This window comes from Salvelinus sp. IW2-2015, linkage group LG26 (genome assembly GCF_002910315.2).
Source record: "Salvelinus sp. IW2-2015 linkage group LG26, ASM291031v2, whole genome shotgun sequence".
Taxonomy (NCBI): domain Eukaryota; kingdom Metazoa; phylum Chordata; class Actinopteri; order Salmoniformes; family Salmonidae; genus Salvelinus; species Salvelinus sp. IW2-2015.
Genome location: NC_036866.1, coordinates 43,524,176 through 43,544,953, shown reverse-complemented (window position 1 = coordinate 43,544,953; position 20,778 = coordinate 43,524,176). Strand labels below are relative to the sequence as shown.

Here is a 20,778-nt window from a genome sequence, read left to right as displayed (position 1 = left end):
AGTCATGTGTGGTTGACGTGAAAGAGAAGGACCAAGGCGCCAACATGACTTGAATACCATCTTCTTTAATTAATAACGACCGAAGATGACACACCTAACACTTTAACACACTTAACCAAACGAACAAACGTCGAACCTAAAACGCAAGTGCCACACACAACTACCTTAACGGTCGAACAATACAGTTACAATGACCACCAACCAGCTAAAAGCCTATGGCAGCCTTAAAAATATGGTTTCCCAATTAGAGGACAACAGACAACCAACTGCTCTCTAATGAGAAAACCCATTCAGCCACCATAGACTTTCCTAGAAAACTACACCACACCCATAAGACACAGGGCTAGGATACTACACCTCAAACACAAAAACCCCATACACTACAACCAAACACCCCGCCTCTACCTAGGGTATGAACCACACGAAAATACTCTACACATAAACCCATTGTACACGCGCTGACCTAACTAAATAATAAATAAAACAAATAATTACTAAAGCCAGGGCGTGACCAGAGATATACACACATATTTCACAACTCTAGTCAGGTATCCTTCTATAATTGTGTTATACATATTTTAGTTTGGCCAATCAAGGGGAGTTCAGTCCAGTGTTGTTTACCCTTTTCTTTATATTTATCTACATAAATTATTTAGTTCTAAGTGACCTATGTTCACCAAGTTTTTTATTTTATTTCTTCCACAGTAATTTAACAGTGGTACACAATAGAGAGAGAACAGATAATTATCTTCCTTTCTTTGTTAATGTCAAACCATAAAGGAAAAGGGCAAAGTACGAGAGTACTAGCTATTAATTGTCCAAAGCAGGTTAATGGAGGGAGTAACTATGAAGCTTGTGTAGCTGCAGTGGGTTTGCTGGCCAATACATATTGCCTGAACATGTAACCACAGTAATGGGTGCCAGTAAATCATATTATATTATAACAAATCGTAATATTGACAAATAACATCAAACTTGTAGACCTTGTAATCATATTTCAGACATTAACCTTCAAATTATCACGTATGAAACATTCAACAGTGTTAACCTTTCTCTTTACTCTCTGGGGTTTGATTGTAGCATTTATTCAGAGTTCGCTCTTCGCGATAGTGGGATGGTTACACTACGATTGTTCACAGAACACGCTGGGCACTTGCCAGTTTAGTGTTCTTTACTCTGTTAACTCTTTTTCTGTCATATCCGTGAGGACAGGCACAGTGAACCACCTTGGCATGCAACGACATTCAATCAAAACAAAACGAAAAGCATAAACACGTTATAAATATATCAAATATCACATGCAGTATGACGAAATCAGACGAATTACCTCCTTGTGTTATATTCAATAAATCTTAAACGATGCCGGTCACTGTTGTCCCAAAGATTATAAAACATGTAAATAAAGTGTACTAACCGCCAGTCAGTCTTTAGGCACATCCAGGTTCGTCGTCATTCAATGGCACTACCAGACATGCAGTTTCCGGTTCAGCTTTGTGCTGATAGTCTTCTGAAATTCAGTATGTGCATGAACAACTCTGAAACTACGTGATCCAGGCCATGTAACTACATGAATAAATAAATGAAATATATCATTACTTGAATATAATGCATTCAGAATCTACCAGAAGCCATTCTAGTCATATCCATCAGCTATTTCCTTTCGCAGTTGCTCCAGTGATTTCTGAAGGATATCACATATCGATTTAGCGGAGGGGATGTTGGGGAGTCTGTTGCAACTGCTTGCCATCTACACCAAAAATAAAATAGGTTTTGAGCCTAATTGTCAAACCTAAAATGTAAGGTAACATGATTTGTATAAGACTGTCATCCTGATGAAGTTGTTTCTTCTGGTTTTAGTGACCTAATTCCATATCCTATTATTTGTCGGTTTTTTGAAAGCTACCTATGCGGTGGATAAATAGCGTTGTGCTGTTTGCATGTGGTGAGCTACGAAATGATTGTTTTCACCATTTCTGGCTAGCAACCAACACGAAGACTTGAGCTCCTGTTACTCTGCCCCAAGCTCATTCATCCCAATGATCGCTTCACTGCGTCCGTATATGAGAGGATCTACTGCTATTGAGCTCAGTATGGGCACCGTCGACCAGGAGCAGCTAATGGAGCTAAGTCACATTGCCGACCATACCACCCGACCCTCACATGCTGACCAGACGCTCGCCCGCATGTTGATTTTGTCACCCCCACCAGATGTGATCAGGACACGCAGGTTAAAATATCAAAAAACTCTGAAACCAACTTATATTAATTTGGGGACAGATTGAAAAGCATTAAGCATTTATGGCATTAGCTTGCTGTTGCTAGCTAATTTGTCCTGGGATATAAACATTGGGTTTATTTACCTGAAATGCACAGTCCTCTACCCGACAATTAATCCACAATAAAAGGGTAACCGAGTTCGTTTCTAGTAATCTTCCTCCTTCAGGCTTCTTCTTCTTTTAATTTATATGGCGGTTGGCAACCAACCTTAAGTGCATTACCACTACCAACAACTGGACTGGAGTGTGGACCTCAGTCCATCCTGTCCCATAGAATCTTTGTTACGATTCTTCCCCCTGTCTGATTCTCAAATCTATGCCGTATTTACTCACCCTCTCGGGTCTCCCCTAGCCGCTCTCCAAGGTCTTCTGAGGCCACTGTCTCCAGCAGGTATGCACTCACACCTGCCTGCTGCCATTCCTGAGCAAGCTCTGTACTGGTGGTGCCCCGATCCCGCAGCTGAATCAACTTTAGGAAACGGTCTTGGCGCTTGCTGGACTTTCTTGGGCGCCCTGAAGTCTTCTTCACAACAATTAAACTGCTCTCCTTGAAGTTCTTGATGAGCCGATAAATGGTTGATTTAGGTGCAGTCTTACTGGCAGCCATATCCTTGCCTGTGAAGCCCTTTTTGTTCAAAGCAATGATGACGGCACGTGTTTCCTTGCAGGTAACCATGATTGACAGAGGAAGAACAATGACTCCAACCACCACCCTCCTTTTGAAGCTTCCAGTCGTTTTTTCAAACTCAATCAGCATGACAGAGTGATCTCCAGCCTTGTCCTCGTCAACACTCACACCTGTGTTAACGAGAGAATCACTGACATGATGTCAGGCTGGTCCTTTTGTGGCAGGGCTGAAATGCAGTGGAAATGTTTTTGGGGGATTCAGTTCATTTGCATGGCAAAAGGGACTTTGCAATAATTTGATCACTCTTCATAACATTCTGGAGTATATGCAAATTGCTATCATACAAACTGAGGCAGTAGACTTTGTGAAAATTAATATTTGTGTCATTCTCAAAACTTTTGGCCATGACTGTACATTTATTCACTCTGTGATAGGGTTGGATCCTATATGCTACTTTTATTGTCCTGTAAATGGTTCAGTGCCTATAATTTAGGCTGTCGGTAGAATGGGACATAAAGGAAATTACCTCTACTAATAAATTACTACTAGATTATAGTGATAAGGAAAACAGCTTACACATTTGGCTTGTGTATTCATTTGCCTATAACTAATCATAAATCCATTATTTTTACAAAAAAAGAGAATAATTCAAAATGAGAAGATCCTGCCATGGAAAAGACTGGGCAGACATAAAGTGTAAAGGAGGGGAAATAACTCACACCATGCAGCAGGACACCTTCAGCTGTGAGGTCTTTGTAATGCAGGTTTGATAGTTATATTTTCAATAATGAATGGTTAGCTGTTATGTGACAATTAGGTCAAAAACTCTATTTTATTTTTTGGTGTAAATGGCCAAGTAAGTTGCACAGAACTTCCCCAACATCCCCTCCCAAATCGATATGGAACCTTCAAAATCACATGGAGCAACTGCGAAAAGAAATGGCTGAGGATATACTAAAAATGTCTGGTATGTAATGACATTTAATTCAAMGTAAATGTAAATTCTTTATTTTTATGTAGTTGTGTCGGACGGCCATATGTTCAGTTCATGCCTTATGTTTTAGTAGTTCAACCAAAGCGCAACAACTGCTTCATGTGTGCCACTGATAACGAAACGCTGGATTGTGGCCCAAAGACCTGCTGCGGTTAGTAATTCTATTTAAACATGTTTATAATCTTTGGACAACAGTGACGGCATGTAAGACAATTTATGATATAACACAATGGATGGCTAAATTCGTTCATTCGTCATACTGCATTGATATTTGATATTATTTATAACGTGTTTATGCTTTCGTGTTGTTTTGATGGAAGTGTTTGCATGCCAACGGTGGTTCCATGTGCTGTTGCCTAGGAATGAAGACAAAGAGCTTCAACAGAGGCTAAAAGAAACACCAACTGGAAGTGCAGTCTGGTTGTGAAAATGTATGCTAAAACCCGATCCACACTGAAGAGGCTCTGAAACTGGTACACAACGCAGGATAAGAGAAAGTTACACTGTGAAATGTTTCATACTTAAATTGACAGTTATATGTTGAAAAAGATTAAAGGTCTACAATTGTTTAATTTGTCAATATTACATTTTTTTATTGATTTACTGGCCACCATTACGTTGGTTAGTATGTTAGCATATGTATTGGGCCAGGCAAACCCCTGCAGGCCTACTCACTAAGCTTACTCTCCATCCTGCTTTGGACAATTAAATAGCATGACTCTCGTACTTTGCCCTTTTCGCTTTGCTGGTTGACATTAACAAAGAACAGGAGATATTATCTGGCCTCTCCTATTTGTGCTTACCACTGTTAAATACTGTGGAAAATAAGATAAAAAAAACTGGAGAAAATAAGACCTTAGAAACTACCCAATTATTGTACGATAAATATAAAAGAAAAGGGTAAACAAACCTGGACTGAACCCCCTGCATTGCCAAACTAATAATAATGTACAAACAATATAGAAGACTACCTGACTAGAGGTTGTGAAATATTGTGTGTATATCTGTCACGCCTGGACTTTAGTATTACTTTTGTTTTATTTATTATTTTAGTTAGGTCAGGGTGTACATGGGTTATGTTTGGTTGGGGGGATTTTGGGGTATTATATGGTAGAGCGGGGTGTTGGTTGTAGTGTAGGGTTGTGTTGAGGTATGTCATCTGCTGTGTCTATGGTGTGTGTATTTTCCTAGGAAGTCTAATGGTGGCCTGAATGGGTTCTCAATTAGAGACAGCTGGTTCTGTTGTCTCTAATTGGAACCATATTTTAAGGCTTGCATCGGCTTTTCAGCTGTTGTGGGTCATTGTATATGTATATGTCACGTAAAGTAGTGTTGTGTGTGACTTGCGTTTTAAGGTTTCACGTTTGTGTTGTGTTGGTTAGTGTTGTTAAGTGGTACGTGTTCAATCTTCGTCGTTATAATTAAAGAAGATGTATTCAAGTCAATGTTTGCGCCTTGGTCCTCTCTTTCACTCCAACACGATCGTGACATATCCACTGTATGCTTTCTTAGGTGTGTAATTGCTGACGCAAGGGAGCTATTGCAAATTTGAAACTATGAAAAATGTACGTTACACCGCATGATTTTACAGTACACAAACAAGAGTGTGCAATATAGAAGGGTAGTCAGCGGACATTWGATCACATGACCAAGGAGCTATTGAAATTTTACATTTTGAAAAATTCATGTAAAACCATGTGAGATGGAAATGGACAAACTAAAGGTTGTGCAATATGCAGGCCCACTGAGTGGACATTCTGAACCTTGTTTGAAGTCACTAGGTCACATGACCAAGGAGCTATTGAAATTTTACGTTTAGGAAAATTCATGTAAAACCATGTGAGATGAAAATGGACAAACTAAAGGGTGTGCAAATGCCATCGGGTTAGCTACAAACAGTTTTGAAAGTGTTAGGAGTAATGGTTAAAGAGCTATTGAAATTTGGGGAAAAAATGATTTGTCACTATGTTGACGATCCCTAACTGTTGTTGGTGGACGTARGGAAAACTACAGGTGAATATCCATTGAATATCCAACCTGAAACTGTCTTTACCTCGGTCCAGTGGAGAGTGCTATTTTTATCTTGCTGAAATGTTTGCTCTTGCGTTCACACGTTTAAATGCATAGGTCCTATGTGGTAAATCAATATTCCATCTAATACCACAAYAATTGCTRGCGTTTCACTTCAAGCTAGCTAGTTGTTGTTCTAGTGTCTGTTAAATGTTACAGTCACAACATCATCATCGTGTAGTCATGCATCTGTAGACCAGCGAGGAGGAGAAAAGACTGCTCTGGGTGAGCTAGSTAGAACAACATCAAATAGCTAGCTAAAGTATCAGATAAACATTTCAAGGAAAAGCATGGATAGATACTACCTGTAGTAATTGTATTATTATAAACCATCTCATGCACATCTGTATCTTTGTTACATTCCATATTATATTTTAATATWTTTGTACTGTATTGCTATCTGTCTCAAGTTGTACAAATCAACAGCGTGAAGAATACTGAATTCTGTTTGAATTGTCAAGTGGACTGAATTCTCATWAAAATAATGTTGTACCTCTCTTTCAGATATGCTAAGCACACCTCTGCTAGCCACACAGCCACTGCCTCAGAGTGGTTGGATACGCACCTTCCTGGCTGTGGTGGTCATAAAATTGTCAGACGGTTATTGTCATGCAAAAGACTACCGGTCCCACGGTAATTGACCGTTAATTAACATAAACTCCAGTCCTCCCGCCACTCATACAAGCCGCTGATGCACGCCTTTGGAACATCTACATTTAAAAAAGTATAATAAATCAATTTAATATACACCAGCACAATAAATCCATTATTTTTTTTAATCAGGTCTAACGAAACATTATGATATGAAGAAAATGCATTTCAGAAGAACAGAATATGAGTTGGCCTACTGTATGTTATCTAGCTATGCTCCATGCCATAGGCTGTAGGCTTGTTCATTTAGCTGGCACGATACGCTTATAAGTGCCGTTACATTATTTTATATTGTATGATTTTATAGTAAGGAGAATATAATTGATATTTTTCCTATTCCAAAGCAAGTGGCTATGTTGAGCGTAAAAGTGATAATTTGAAACACGATTTTGAATTATTTGTTAACGATACAAACCTTAGAATGTCTTAGACATCAAAACATATATGGCCTGCATGATGTGACTATAGGCTATTGATGATTTGAGAAAGTTGCAAAAAAAGCTTGCTCTCTGTTCCTTGCCTCAGGCTGCACAGCTGTTCTCTCATCCTCAGTAGTGTGTATTCATGGATGGGATTTTCCTTCAATTCAGAAGAGGCTGAAAGGATCTCACCGGAGAAAGCATCTGAGTGAGTGAAACTGCACCCCTCTGTCTCTGTATGTGTAGGCCATCTWTCTGATGCTGTCAGGTCAAAAAGAGTATGACATTGTTGCCGCCCATAGCATTGAATGCTAGGGAAGCCAGTGAGCATTTGGTCTCCCTAGATTTAAAAAAGTATACAATAATAGCCAGTCAACATTGAGCTAAACTGAGTGATCTCAACTGTGAATGGACCTGGCGCACCAAAGTGTTTAGGGAAGCCAGTTTGGATTTGTCTTCACTCCAATCACATCATATCGAGAGCAATACGTCATTGAAAGAAASAACTTTAATTTTTGCATCTCGTTGTCCTGCGGTGGCTAGCTAGCTAAAATTGTCCCTTTACTAAATTAGCCGTGGATGGAGATTGGGATTTGGACTTGTGGTTTTACTTAATTCTCCGTACTGGCCAATGATTATAATGGYGATTCTGATCCAACCATAAATTCATACATTGTGTCCCTGGCCTGAGAGGATGGAGGTTCAATATGTAGCTAGGTGTAGAAGGCTAATATTGAAGAAGGCTAGCTAATGTTGGAAGTTAGGCTAGTGAGCAAGCATTTTAGCCAGGTAGCCTAGGACAACAAAAAATAAGTGTGTACTGTATGACAAAGTCATAGACCATTTCCGCAACATGAAAGAGAGGAGGATGGCATTGGCGTTTCTCTACAAGTAGGGTGAGTCAACATGTTTTTCCTACTTGCACAAACAGACACACACAGAAATCAGAACCATGGACAGCCACATCATATTTAGCTTACATTGAATGGACTAAATAGTTTTAGGTWTCTTTTCGTTGTCACTGTATTAGACTAAGCATAGGTGATTTGATGATGGCGAAATGGAGCTGGAATAGTGGAGGCAGMCCCTGTTTTCTTTGTGACATGTGGTAACTCCGTGGTTCTAAATCAATAGTTGTTTAGTAGTCTGAAAATGTCAGAAACATTAACTTGCTTGACCATGCTGTAGGTCATGTAACGGTTTGTTGCTTTTGAACTTCACTGGACAGAGGTTGTTCTCTGGTTTTGTGATGAGACAAAAGGTGTGGTTGAATCTATTCTGCCACTGTGTCTTCTTATTGTCTTGGCCTTAGACCTATATATCACGGTCGCAAGGCAACTGAACTAACAGGTTATAGAGCAAACAACACAAKTATTACAACACAGGGGTTGTAATATGGCTTTDTMYMYTKGYWYRRMTWYSMYMRYKWKWTKASCWRWRSMSSKSYWYWGSTMAWMWMRYKRKSRWAKYYRWRCMARKRKAWAAAGCCATATTACAACCCCTGTGTTGTAATAATTGTGTTGTTTGCTCTATAACCTGTTAGTTCAGTTGCCTTGCGACCGTGATATATAGGTCTAAGGCCRAGACAATAAGAAGACACAGTGGCAGAATAGATTCAACCACACCTTTGTCTCATCACAAAACCAGAGAACAACCTCTGTCCAGTGACTATTCTCAATTTAATCCTGTCTTTACTAATATGTAAAATGAGTTTCAAATGGCCTGTTATGAAATGGGCAGGAACAGGGCAGGGGGAAAAAGACATGTCATCCGTATGCACTCAAATAGCGATTGGAGGAATTTTTTATATTTTCAGAATTAATTGGGTGACAGATTACCTTTAGCTATTGTAAAGGGTTGCGTCAATCGAATCTGGTATCAGGATAAATGTGATGCAGAGTCACCGAATATACTATAAGTACTTTTATTAAACTCAAGCGATAAATGCAATTTTCGTATATACGRGTTCACTGTATCACCACGCAGGGTAAAGCAGAGAACTGACTTATTCATACAGAGTTCTTCTTATATACTTCTGACAGAGTTAGTTCCCRCTTCTGAGCTGGCCTGTCAGAGTAGAGGCTGAGCGAGGTCTAGACTCACTCAACCCATCGTTGGCGCACAGGCTGGTCCCAGCCCCCAGGCGCTCCTGTTGGCAGGTGTAGTTGTTGCTGGGCAGATTACCTTCTGGGCCCACACCCTGGATACAGTTATCACACATCTGGCTCCTGTTATTGTCTAACAAAAGACAGTTTGTTCTCGCAACACTATGCTCTGTATGTGTCTCCCACAACTCATGATAACTGCCTACACCCAAGGTTAGCCACAGCCTTCCCRCTAGTCACACCATATGTTGCAAAATGTTACTTCCAGCACGCACACACACACACACACACCCATGATAGGCCAAGCATATTTTCAATCCTCACACTATACAAAATATCTCACCACCATGAGTTTCCATCTCCTCCTCTCTCTCCCGTTTATTCATTTTTCGAGCATGCAGAGGGGCTGTCAACAGTTTAGTGAAATATGTTTTGTTGCGAAAACATGTTACTATCGATGTTCCCGAACAGATTTCACTTGGTTTCCCAAATGAAACACTGGGTAGCTGCAGGAACAGGGTTGGAGAGCCCATGGCACACAGAGTTTGGGTGGATTATCACCTGTCGCTGGAACGTATGCACTTGGTGTCAGGAAGCAGGTGCAGAAGGTAAGTTTAATGATCAGAGAAGCAGATAAACAAAACAGGAGAAATGTACTGAACGTGAACAAAAACCAATACTGCCTAATGACAGAGGCTACTGAGGGCTAAATAAAGGGAGAGTAATCAAGGTGATGATGAGGTCCAGGTGTGTGTAATGATGGGGAGCAGGTGTGCGCAATGATGGAGCCAGGACSGGTGGTTAGTAGACCTGCAGTAGGCATGACAGTCGTGCAGTGAGAGCATGCTCCTTAAAAAGCTATGGTTGATGCATGGAGTRAAATAAGTGTTGTTATATTTATTTCTCAGCTGCTCATATGAAGCACAGCTCAGCTATAAARCCGAAGTAGCCTATCCAGCATCTTTCCTGAGTGGGCRCGATGTTTATTGTGCACATGAATGTTCACAAGACTCATGAGGTAGAAGTTCTGTTTATTTAATTAAATGTATAGTTTCCTTTGTTCATATTTCCCGAGTTATGTCGGAGTTCTGTGTGTCTGTGTCCTATGTCTTTTTCATTCCGTTTCCATGTATGCATGGTGTTGAAATATCATTAAGATTCATTAAGTCTGATTAAGACGAATGTACCAATGTAACAAAGGATGTGGAAATCGGCTTTTACATTGTRGAACCAGTTTATTGATTGTATTTGCCAATTGGGTAATTGTATGGTTCTGGGGGCCAAGTGCTTATATTATGTAGGTCTACCTGTTTGAGCTGTTAAACAGATTCGATTTGGTTTCTCAAGGGGACGCTTTAGAGTCTTGCCCTCTCACCTGTGTCCGTTCAGATAGGACAGGAGGCTATTCCTTTTGGGCTATTGCCCATATCTTTGGTAAATCTACTTGTATATTTTGTATGATATGGCACATTCACCATTGGATCAACTAAACCTGTAAATAAATCTACACTCTTGAGCACTTCAACCTGCCTTGCCTTCTGCTGATTTCATGCCCTTACGACTGCTACAAGGTCCCTATTTTACAATTACATAGGCTAATCAAAATGTGTTGTAGACAAACTCATGAAAAGGGCTGTCTGGTAGACTCGATAAATAGACAAAGATTTAGCACTTTGTGACATTGGCTGATGTAAAAAGGGCTCTATAAATACATTTGATTGATTTGTAGTTGAACAAGTCATTGCATGTTTGTTTTTTTACTTGACTTGCGACTCGACTCTACTTGCTCTTAGAATGCACAACTTGGACTTGACTCGAGTCTTGACAAGTTCTACTTGGGACTTGACTTGAAACTCGGACCTTGTGACTTGAGACTTGCTTGTGACTCGAATGATAGGTGACTTGGTCCCACCTCTGGTATTTACCTTTGTCCTTTACCATTCCTCTGATTTGTTTCTTCAGTTCAAGTATCTCCTCTTCCAGTTGTTTGATCTGTGGGGTCAAAAGGGGTCATGAAGGAAACAGGGCCACTGGCAGAGCTAAAGGTTTTGTACCAAATGTCACCCTATTCCCTATATAGTGCACTACTTTTGACCATTGCCCATAGTATAGTGCACTACTTTTGACCAGTGTCCATAGGGCTCGGGTCAAAAGTAGTGCACTATGTAGGGAATAGKGTGCCAATTGGGACACAAACTTGACATCCCTCCCACCTGAATTTACCTCTTTGGTGAGAACCTGGTTCTCTGCTTTGAACTGCCGCTGTTTCAGGGATTCGGTTTTTCTGAATTCCGTCAGATCCACTTCCTCTTGGGGCTCCAGACCTTATGAAAGAGGATGATGGATGAAAAACAGAAACTGAATGAAAGGATATCCACTCCAACAACAAAACTCTCTAGCTAATAAGGTCATTCAYTAACTTTATGAAATATCTGCTCTCTCTCTGTTTTTGATTTCTTTGTTGTTTGTTGTTCTTATTTTACATAACAAAATTCTGTCTGTAAAGTGTGTTGAGATAACGTGAAATTAACTTTAAATGTGACTTAACGTTTGTTAATTTAAAACGAGACTTTCCTTAAGATCTGCGTTGATTCTCATTTCCAGCTGGTTGATATCTGTGGTCATGGCCTCCGTCTCACGGTCTCACACTCATCTGATTCTTACATTCTTTGATCTCAGCGATGGCCACCTGCAGACCATCAGTGCTCTGCAGGACAGTAAAGRGAGCCTAGAAAGATCAGCCATGGCTTTCGAACTTTGTTTAATCTAGGACACAAGCTTTGACAGACCAGACATCTCGAAAACAAAATCTGTTGCATGAGTCATGAGAATAACCACAGGGGTCGGGAGAATTGTTTTTTGATTCGTTTATAGGAACTTGGGTTTGTTGGAGAACCCTTAAGCGACTGGACGTGTGTGAAACTGGGCAGGCTGGGGAGACTTACAGACTCGTAGATTCTCATGTGGTTTAGGCTGTCCCTGGCGTCTGTCTCGGCTAGCTCGGCCACACGTTCTGCCTCCCGTGCTCTTGTCTCTGTGGCCTGCAGCTTAGCATTTAGCTTGTCCAGCTTCCTCTGCTGGATGGCTGATGGCAAGCCTGGGGATTATTTTATTTTTTGTTGACCTATGAGCTATTGCTAACAATGCTACATCAGAGTCTATGGCTACACTTATGCTAAAGAGCTCATGCTAATGTGCTAAATGGCTGTGCTTTTACAACAAGAGAATTTGACAAGCACCTCTGTCTTTCTTCAGGGGATTCTTGAGTTCCTCTATGAGCAGAGCATTTCTCTCCATCTCCCCCGTATACTACTCCACTTGCTCTGTCAGCATCTTGATTTGATTGTCCCGCTCTTGCACAGCCTTGAAGACATTCAAAAACATTTTATTAGTTTGGATCGAGTAGGACGAACAGGCAGAGCAGAGCCAACGTTAATAGAAGGACAACCACAGAAGATCACAGCAGGTTGTGATTTGTGAACAATATTGTGTAATAAAATACATGAGATATTGTGAAAGGAGATTTTTTTAAAAAAGCAGAGAGAGGTACGCAAAATAGGCAAGAAATATGGAGGACTGAGTAACTTACAACACACAGCTCATATATGACCTGGTCACGAGTCGGTGATGGAAGAGAAGTTCAAGTAAGGACAGGAGAAAAGAACAGATTGAACAGTAACAGAAGAAGAAGAGAATCTGCAGTGGAAATCACAGATGGAGGTGGTGTAAATACAGTAATTCAACACACATTTCAAAGATTATGTTCCTTTAAACAAAAACCACATTGTTTGAAAAAAAGTGTGAAATAGTTGAAGACGGAGGTTTACATACACCTTAGCCAAATAAACTGGGTTTAAATGTTTCACAATTCCTGACATTTAATCCCAGTAAATATTCCCTGTTTTAGGTCAGTTAGGATCACCACCTTATTTTAAGAATKGGAAATGTCAGAATAATAGTAGAGAGAATGACTTATTTCAGCTTTTATTTCTTTCATCACATTCCCAGTGGGTCAGAAGCTTACATACACTCAATTAGTATTTGGTAGCATTGCCTTTAAATTGTTTAACTTGGATCAAACGTTTCAGCTAGCCTTCCACAATAAGTTGGGTGAATTTTGGCCCATTCCTCCTGACAGAGCTGGTGTAACGGAGTCAGGTTTGTAGGCCTCCTTGCTCGCACATGGTTTTTCAGTTCTGCACACAAATGTTCTAAGATTGAGGTCAGGATTTTGTGATGGCCACTCCAATGCCTTGACTTTGTTGTCCTTAAGCCATTTTGCCACAACTTGGAAGTATGCTTGGGGTCATTGTCAGTTGGAAGACTCATTTGTGACCAAGCTTTAACTTCCTGACTGATGTCTTGAGATGTTGCTTCAATATATCCACATCATTTTCCTTCAGTTGAGGCCATCTATTTTGTGATGTGCACCAGTCCCTTCTGCAGTAAAGCAACCCCACAACATGATGCTGCCACCCCCGTGCTTCACGGTTGGGATGGTGTTCTTTGGCTTGCAAGTCTCCCCTTTTTCCTCCAAACATAACGATGGTCATTATGGCCAAACAGTTCTATTTCAGTTTCACCAGACCAGAGGACATTTCTCCAAAAAGTACGATCTTTGTCCCCATGTGCAGTTGCAAACCGTAGTCTGGCTTTTTTTATGGCGGTTTTGGAGCGGTCGCTTCTTCCTTGTTGAGCAGCCTTTCAGATTATGTCGATTATAGGACTCGTTTAACTGTGGATATAGATACTTTTGTTGATTTTCTTCTCATTGCTCGTCTCTTTCTTCAACTGTTGGATGTCCTTCTCTCTGCGGTCCAGTTGAGCCTCCAGTGTGCGCATCTCGTCCCGCATGAAGCGCATGTCCTGCCCCCTGCCACTGCCTGACTTCTTAGCCATCTGGCCAGGAGACCAGGCAGACAACAAACTCTTAAGACTCCATCTGTTTACAACACTTAKAAATCTACACACTTGAACTACCAGGATCCTAACACAATATTATGTCTCCATTTGCTTATGTGAAAGTGCTTAAGAAATCACAGACCGGGGCAAATTTGTTGTTCAGAAAACACAGAGAGATAAAACCACAACATACAGCAGCGTAGCAGAGAAGAATTAGCTGGCGCGCTCTAATCTCGTTAAGTACTATGAGTGACTTGACTATTGGCTGAGAGGTATACAAAGCCAGTTGAAGGAAACTGAGCAGCATGAGGTAAAATAACGAAAACTGCTACCCAGAACCGGCAGTTTCGATTGAATATGGACTCTAATGCTTCACCATTTCATTTAATGACCACATTCACACCAAGCCTTACCTCAAACTCTTGTTCCCACTTTAACTCCTTGGCCTTCCACTTATTTTCTGTAAGATACAAAAGAGATACTGTTAAAGTATCTACTGTGGGCAATTAATTTCTAACAATACACTTAACGCTTAATTAACAACAATGCTTCTGTGCCAACATTATCAATGAGTTCAAATGCCATGGTAACCTCCACTTTCTTCCACTACAGAAAAATATACACCCCCCCCTTTTGTACACTGTTGCTACTCGCTGTTTATTATCTATGCTGCCACTCGATTTGATTTGAACACATGTATGTTGTAAATCCACACACAAGCAGGTCATGTACACTATGTGATGCAAATATAATCAAACCCTAMTACATTACTTAAACCACACTGCTTATTCTTCAAAGCAACTATGTAATGTATTCTACTGATATTAACACTGGATCTAATAATATTAGGAATGTAATTCAGCACAGCGATGTGAATAGATCAAAGAGATGTAGTGAGCGCTGGATCTGAATGGGTAATAATAGMATGGGACACCTTCAGAAGGCCCCGAGCGACTCGCAAGAGCTGAACTATTTTCTCTGGGCTTCCATCTTTCAGCTCCCGCTCCCATTGTTTGACCTGCAGAGAAATAGGGCACCACAGCTGTWCAGTGAAACACACGGTGAATTTGACATCAGGCAGAAACACATCAACAGTAATGCTTGGTGCAAAATGAAGTAAAACCCTGTGACCAGCAGTGTCTAGAGATCCAGTAACAAGCACTGCTTGGTCTTTTATATATGTTCCTGTCTCACTGGTAGTAGCAGAGAACAAAATTGCTTACACGTTTGTTTAGTCTACAAGCCAGGTGCTTGAKCTTGGCCAGGGGAAATGGTAGGGGGGTGAAAATGAGGTGCGCAGAAGAGGATTAGTATGTTTATGCATTTTGCAGACACAGGCAGTATGTGCTTTGGCGGAAGGCAGGGTGGTCCTTTGTTTGTTTACAGACAAATCAGTAGCAGAACCACTCATTTCAATGGTCATACATCCATATCAACACGGAAAACTAGATTGGACTATTTGATTGATACAGTATCAGATTAGAAGAGGATTTGGGGTGCAGGTATGTGCATTTTGGAACAGTACTGTAACGTTACCTGTAGAAACATTTGGTTAATTATATCTGCATCTCCACTYTCCTGCATTTGTTCTAGGTCAGAATCAATTACCCTACTCCAGTCAAGACGAGGAGGCATCTTGACAATTGTGTAGTTACAGCTAGCTAACAGGAACTGGGGAGCAAATAGATGGACAGACACATATTGTAAGCTTGGGTAATGCTGTAAAGGGACAACATAGAGCTGTGGCTATTATCCTTGCAATATGCATTTTAGTTGTAACTAGCTAGTTAACTAGGTTAGCTGACTACTGCACCTAACAACATGTTTGGCTTGTTTGCTGCTGATAGCAACTTGCTTCCAGACTTGCTAAACATTGCATTCTACATGTATAGAAATTACTTATGCATACAACTGGGTTATTTTCATWTAAATCAATCTTCGTGTGAATCTTACCTTTTTTCATATACCTGCCACAACGTATTTGGCGAGCTTACTTGGTATTTTAGCTAACCATACCACAGATTGGTCAAATGTGTTCTCATTGTTCTAACAGCTGCTCCAGTTGCTAAGTTACCACTGACAACAATCGTAAATTGATTTGCGCAACATGCTACYATGGCTGATAAAGTCGTTTCACCGTCGCAACAGGCCAGCCAGTCATTTAGCCAGCTAGATAGCTTAGAGAGATTTTCAACACAAAACTGTTCATGATTTATACCAAGCAAAGTGTGTTCTCCTCTTTTTGATAGTGTCAGTACATATGGGACAACACGTTACAGCCACCGCTGTTTCTGAAATCAGTGCCCCTTTTTAGCTTAAACTTTGCCCCGGAAGTTTGGGGTTTTATTGGCTTGCTAGCGTTCAAATTGGAATGTCAATCGCCGAATACGTTAACGTTTGTTTCTAAATGTTTCTTGTAACAATGTTATATGTTAGGACATGTTACTGTAAACTATTTTCATCAGCAGTGGATAAACTAGACCATGAATCGTGAACAATCAAGTGGAAATGCAAGAGGCGATTAGGTTATCTTCAACAACAGTTAACGTTAGCTAGCTAAGTTAACGTTCGTGTGTTTGTAAAAGGCATACTTCGGGATTTGATCTACTTCCCCAGAGTTGGGTGAACTCTTGGATACCATTTGTATGCATCTGTGTCAAGTAAGGACGTTATAGGCAGTGTCGCTAACACAATGTCTAGAAGTAAGAGTGTGGGTATTTGTTAGCTAGCAGATACCCATAGACTTCCAGTCATTGCGCKAACTTCCTTCTTACTGCACGCAGAGATTTACAAAAGGTATCCACAAGTTCATYTGACTCTGTGGAAGTAGATMAAGTAAAAAGCCTAATTGCAAAAATCCTGACGTAACCCCAATGCTGCCTAGCTGGATGACAATGTTTTTAAAGTTACCAGCTAGCGTGACTGCAACTACAGGATCTTGTTCTCGGTTGATATAGTTGCCTAGCTAGCTAACTACATTGTTGCCTTTCAAGTTTTAATACGACATCCTCAATGCAATTGTCATAGTTTTTTTGCTAATATAATATKTCTGCATTGTATGGGTATTGATCATAGACCTACTCAGTGTACCTGAAGGCATACATTGTTATGATGCCAGTCTTGTCACCTGACCTGGCAGCACCAAGCTGTGTCAGTGGCATCCTAGCAAATCTGGGCTGGGCACATTGTATTGTGTGAACCATGATATGATAATGAATAAAGATAACCTCTCTAGTCTAATTTCTTTCTTTTGACTGGACTGGTGTTGGGATGCTACTGGAACAGCTTATCCTGTGGCTTTGTGTTCGACGATGTCTCAGCCATTCTGGACAACAAGGACCTGCGGCCTGCCACCTCACTCTGCAACCTGTTCTTCAATGACTTCTGGGGCACACCCATGTCTGAGGTGATGAATCTATCATGAAATATCCTCGAGCTTGGGGAAGGAAGTGTTTGGTGCACAAGATTACACATGACATGTCATGCACCACGTCTTACTTTGTTTATGCTCCCCTTTCAAAACATGCAGATGATCAAGTGAAAAGGGATTATTTGAATCTCAGCTGTGAATAGTTCAAAGGTATTTTACACTGAAAAACATGTAAAGTGTTGGTCCCATGTTTCATGAGCTGAAAAAGATCCCAGAAATGTTTCATATGCACAAAAAAAAGCTTATTTCTTTAAAATATTGTGCACAAATGTGTTTACATCCCTGTTAGTTAGAATTTCTCCTTTGCCAAGATAATCCATCCACCTGAAAGGTGTGGCATATCAAGAAGCTGATTAAACAGCAGGATCATTACACAGGTGCACCTTGTACTAGGGACAAAAGGCCACTATAATGTGCCGTTTTGTCACATAACACAATGCCAAATATGTCTCAAATTTTGAGGGAGAGTACAATTGGCATGCTGATTGTAACTCAGTAAAATCAATAAAATTGTTGCATGTTGCGTTTATATTTTTGTTCAGTATATGTTCAATTAATCAATGGCTGTGGTGTATATTGGTGAACTTTGATTCTTGGCATAATGATAGTCAGAGGAGGTTGATTGCAAGTTCCAACAAAATCACCTATATTCACAACAGCATTATTCTCCCTTCCATATTTCTGTTTCTTACCACAGGAGAGGAGCCATAAGTCCTACCGGCCCCTGACCRTGCTCACGTTCCGGCTGAACTACCTCTTCAGTGAGCTGAGTTCTGAATCCTACCACCTGCTCAACGTGGAGCTTACATGCCGTGGTGTGTGTGCTCTTCCTGCGCATCTGTCGTCTCTTCCTGGATAAGACCTCCAGCCTGGTGGCGGCGGCCCTGCTTTTTGCTGTGCACCCCATCCACACAGAGGCCGTAAGTCTGCTCGTATTGTAGGCAAACACAGATCTAGGATCAGATAAAACACTGCTGTTCGCTGTGGCAGCGGCTGTGCACTCCATCCACATGGAGGCCCTAAGTCTGCTCATAGTGTAGGCACAGATCTAGGAACTAACAAGCTGAATTAACTATCCCTAAATCCTTACCCCATCCATGCTCCCGAGTGGCACAGTGGTCTAAGGCAGCTTTCTGACATGAAAATAGCTGCTTCTGTTTAAATCTGTGGATTCTGATTGGCTACAAGCACAGGAATAGCTTAAATATGCTTTGTTCTTACAAAGCACCCCCCCCTCGCCTAATTATTTATTTAACTAGGCAAGTCACTTAAGAACAAATTCTTATTTACAATGACTGCCTACACCGGCCAAACCCGGACGATGCTGGGCCAATTGTACGCCGCCCTATGGGACTCCCAATCACGGCCGGTTGTGATACAGCCTGGATTCGAATCATGGTGTCTGTAGTGACTCCTCTAGCTCTGAGATTCAGTGCACTGCTGCACCATTTTTATTTTCCGTTTATTTAACTAGGCAAGTCAGTTAAGAACAAATTCTTATTTTCAATGACGGCCTAGTCATCAGGGCCGTGTAGGCAGTGGGTTAACTGCCTTGTTCAGGGGCAGAACGACAGATTTGTAYCTTGTCAGCTCGGGGATTTGAACTTGCAACCTTTCGGTWACTAGCCCAACGCTCTAACCACTAGGCTACCATAGCGACAGGGGTTGGCTTTCATTTGAGGAATAGCTTGACTGTCAAATCCATGTATTTGTTTGTGGCCAGCRACTTTTATACAGAGAGCGCACCAAATTATCTGTGCCATTTGAGTATGAAAATGAGTCCTTCGACGGATAGGCGCGTATGATAAAAGCAATTGTACCAAACCAAATATATGAATCTGTTTAAAGCAATCTATTCAGTATCATCTTGATGACTATATATCACCAATCTGAGGTAAAAAGAATGTCTAAGCTAATTCCATTCAATTTATGTGGTTAAAATGGAAGCTTATAATGTAGTTAGACAAACTGTCCACATTAGCGCAATGTACAATATTTTAATAAATTCCGCAAAAAAAGAAACGTCTCTTTTCAGGACACTATCTTTCAAAGATAAGTCGTAAAAATCCAAATAACTTCAGTTATTCATTGTAAAGGGTTTAAACACTGTTTCCCATGCTTGTTCAATGAACCATAAACAATGAATGAACATGCACCTGTGGAATAGTCGTTAAGACACTAACAGCTTACAGACGGTAGGCAATTAAGGTCACAGTTATGAAAACTTAGGACACTAAAGAGGCCTTTCTACTGACTCTGAAAAACACCAAAGGAAAGATGCCCAGGGTCCCTGCTCATCTGCGTGAACGTGCCTTAGGCATGCTGCAAGGAGGCATGAGGACTGCAGATGTGGCCAGGGCAATCAATTGCAATATCTGTACTGTGAGATGCCTAAGACAGCGGTACAGGGAGACAGGATGGACAGCTGATTGTCCTCGCAGTGGCAGACCACGTGTAACAACACCTGCACAGGATCTGTACATCCGAACATCACACCTGCGGGACAGGTACAGGATGGCAACAACAACTGCCCGAGTTACACCAGGAACGCATAATCCCTCCATCAGTGCTCAGACTGTCTGCAATAAGCTGAGAGAGGCTGGACTGAGGGCTTATAGGCCTGTTGTAAGGCAGGTCCTCTCCAGACATCACCGGCAACAACGTCGCCTATGGGCACAWACCCACCGTCGCTGGACCAGACAGGACTAGCAAAAAGTGCTCATCACTGGCCAGTCGCGGTTTTGTCTCACCAGGGGTGATGGTCGGATTTGCGTTTATCGTCGAAGGAATGAGCGTTACACCAAGGACTACTCTGGAGCGGGATCGTTCTGAGCTTGTTGTCATTGCAGGCAATCTCAACGCTGTGCGTTACAGGGAAGACATCCTCCTCCCTCATGTGGTACCCTTCCTGCAGGCTCATCCTGACATGACCCTCCAGCATGACAATGCCACCTGCCATACTGCTCGTTCTGTGCGTGATTTCCTGCAAGACAGAAATGTCAGTGTTCTGCCATGGCCAGCGRAGAGTCCAGATCTCAATCCCGTTGAGCACGTCTGGGACCTGTTGGATTGAGGGTGAGGGCTAGGGCCATTCCCTCCAGAAATGGTGGAAGAGTGAGGTAACATCCTACAGCAAGAACTGGCAAATCTGGGAATTAATGGAAATATATGCAAATTAATATTAATACTATTTAAATGTATATGTTTTTTTGCATTGTATATATTTACCTTATCATAAGTAGACGTAATTGCAAATTATTAAATCCTTCCAATATATAAAAAACTATTTAATTATGAATTGAA

The 20,778-nt window shown here is 41.1% G+C and overlaps 2 pseudogenes; one reads left to right on the top strand and one right to left on the bottom strand.

Moving 5' to 3' along the window:
* LOC111953111 (centrosomal protein of 290 kDa-like) overlaps window positions 1–15,700 on the bottom strand; it is a 37,166-nt pseudogene extending 21,466 nt beyond the window's left edge.
* Window positions 15,701–16,125: 425 nt separating this feature from the next.
* Window positions 16,126–20,778, top strand: part of LOC111952236 (protein O-mannosyl-transferase TMTC3-like) — a 63,074-nt pseudogene continuing 58,421 nt past the window's right edge.